At 35.9% G+C, this 2903-nt stretch overlaps 1 non-coding gene across 1 annotated transcript; it reads right to left on the reverse strand.

The window, feature by feature from the left end:
• Positions 1 to 1228: 1228 nt before the first annotated feature.
• Positions 1229 to 1333, reverse strand: LOC126019842 (U6 spliceosomal RNA). The gene has a single exon (XR_007499461.1). It is a non-coding gene; the product is annotated as a U6 spliceosomal RNA (small nuclear RNA).
• Between the last annotated feature and the right edge of the window lie 1570 nt (positions 1334 to 2903).

Consider the following 2903-nt stretch of genomic DNA (forward strand, 5'->3'; position numbering starts at 1 on the left):
CACAGTGATTGTACTTATCCTATCTTAAATATTTTTTCATAAAAGAGCCTAATTCATATAGCATATGCCCATGTCAGTCTTATAATACTTTATTAAAGCTGATTCATTTCTATAGTTGATTGTTAGCTTGAAAAAAATCAAGATAGGGGCCGGGCGGTGGCGCTGGAGGTAAGGTGCCTGCCTTGCCTGCGCTAGCCTAGGACGGACTGCGGTTCGATCCCCCGGCGTCCCATATGGTCCCCCAAGAAGCCAGGAGCAACTTCTGAGCGCATAGCCAGGAGTAACCCCTGAGCGTCACAGGGTGTGGCCCAAAAACAAAAACAAAACAAAACAAAACAAAAAAAAAGAAAAAAATCAAGATACATAGAAAAGAAAATAAACATTATAAATTCATAGGTTTTAACCTAAATAACTGTAGTTACTTAATCAACTTGTTATTGAAGTTAACTACAACAAGAATTTATAATGCACAATTTTAAAATAAATGAATGTCTTCACATTGAAGTCTAGCTCTAAAATAAATAAATAAATACATTTCTGCACAAAATTAATAATTGAGAGCTTGAATTTGAAATAGCTGATATAACATATTCGTAACAGTGAAAAATATTAGAGAAATTCATCCAGCTAAAAAATCCTCTTAATGCTTGTTCACCTAAACTACAATTACTAAAGTCAATGTCTCATCTTGCTTATATTATATAAGACCAAAAGATAATGAAACCAAATCGGTTTCCCTGTAAGCTTTGAAAATTAAGCACAAAGTTGTTTCAGCCATGAAAATTGGACGGAAAGAAGAGTAGGTTCCATCACAATAGAGATTTAAGGTGGTGAAGGACTGGGCAGCAAGTTTGAAGGGAATCCTTTCTGAGTTTCAAAAAAACTAATGAGAAAACTGGGTATTCGAATAATTCATCACTACAAAGGATTCCATTAAGGAATTAAGAGGTTTACCTGCTGTCTCAGTTCTTCTCCAACACCACATAAATTTCCCAGCATGTCAGGAATAAATTAAATTAATAGAATTTTCCAGCATGTCAGGAATAATCTGAGAGCACAGACCCAGAAGAAACACCTGAGCATATTTTGGTGTGGTCCCAAAATATCATTTTATACCTAAATATGTCTGACATACACTATCGTATCTATATATGCTGCATGATTGACCCTCTCTGTGTTCCATCTTCAGGAATTTGTGCTAAATAAAAACACTTATTTTCTTTTTTTTTTTAATATGGAACACCACGAATTTGTGTGTCATCCTTGCACAGGGGCCATGCTAATCTTCTCTGTATCATTCCAATTTTAGTATATGTGCTGCTAAAGTGAGCACAAAACACTTATTTTCAACTCTATGAACTAAAGTGTAATTTATGTTACTTTCATTACCATGCAACTAGTTGGCATACACGTATCACTGTAGTCTGAAAATATAGTCTTAGTCAGAATCTATTGTAAGCATCAGCATACAGTGACTTTACAAAGGTTCTTGGCAGCAAGTGCTCTAAGGTTTTCCAGTTTAGAAACTAAAAAGAATGCAAAGTGAAAACAATTTAACCAAACTCACAGTTGAATGGTGTCAAGTGCAGTAACCAATCCAGGTCTGTTTTCTGCTAAAGGCAATATGTTTTCTTAACAGATTTACTTAATACTTGAAGGAAAAACATATATTCAGAAAATATCACAGGACTGGAGCAATAGTATAGTGGGCAAGGCTTTTGCCTTGCTTAATCGATACATTGTTTGGTCCCCACATCTGAAATTCCCTTTAAAGAGGAAAAAAGAGAGAAGAAAGAAGAAAAAGAAGAGAAAATGAAGAAAAGGAGGAGGTGGTAGAGTAGGAGGAGAAGGAATAGAAAGAGGAGGAGAAGAAGGAGGAGGAAGGAAGAAGAAGAAGAAGAAGAAGAAGAAGAAGAAGAAGAAGAAGAAGAAGAAGAAGAAGAAGAAGAAGAAGAAGAAGAAGAAGAAGAAGAGGAAGAGGAAGAAGAGGAAGAAGAAGAGGAAGAAGAAGAAGAGGAAGAGGAAGAAGAAGAAGAAGAAGAAGAAGAAGAAGAAGAAGAAGAAGAAGAAGAAGAAGAAGAAGAAGAAGAAGAAGAAGAAGACATGGAGGAGAGATGAAAGAGTGAACGAATAGGAGAAAAATTGGGGATATTGTCAGTGGTAAATGAACAGGAGTGAAGGGTATTGTACACTGTATAACAGAAATTCTATTATGGACAACTTTATAACTATATCTCATTGTACAATGATAAATTCAATTAAATAATTTAAAAAAAATGTCTCTTGCGCAAACCAAAAGTGATTCCTGAGTAGAGTCAGAAGTATGCCCTAAACACAGATAGGTTTGGTTAAAACCAACAATAACAGCAATAAATATTACAGTGCATGCTTCATTCAAACACATACCATAAGGAAGCTACTGTAAATGATACTTTTCTAACATTTTGGGAAAAGCTATATTCTTCCACTGCTCTGAGCTTTAAGAGAGAAAACCTTTATCCATTTGCTACCATTGGACTATTGGCCTTGCTCTTAAGCCTGGTAACTGTGTTCACTCTTCTGAGCATCAGGTTCTACCCTTGGGAGATTATAAAAGAAAAACTGACCAAAAGTAATCTCCACTCTGGCAGCTTTTAAGGAACCCAATTTAGGTGGATTGAGGTGTCAAAATTCATCATAACAATTCACATCAGAAAAGGCCTTATATGTCAATTTATCTTTATAGGAGAGTACCTTGGAGCAAAAACTGAGGACAGATCCCAGTACAATTACTTCCCTGAGCCAAGAGCTCTTCTGGACAACTGTGAATGTTTCCTCATTTCACAGACACTGAAGGGCAAAATTAATTCCATAGTCAGTGAGCGTACCAGCTCACTCTCCTAAAGGATTGCAGCTTGTATCAA

Source organism: Suncus etruscus, chromosome 9 (assembly GCF_024139225.1).
Source record: "Suncus etruscus isolate mSunEtr1 chromosome 9, mSunEtr1.pri.cur, whole genome shotgun sequence".
Classification (NCBI taxonomy): Eukaryota; Metazoa; Chordata; class Mammalia; order Eulipotyphla; family Soricidae; genus Suncus; species Suncus etruscus.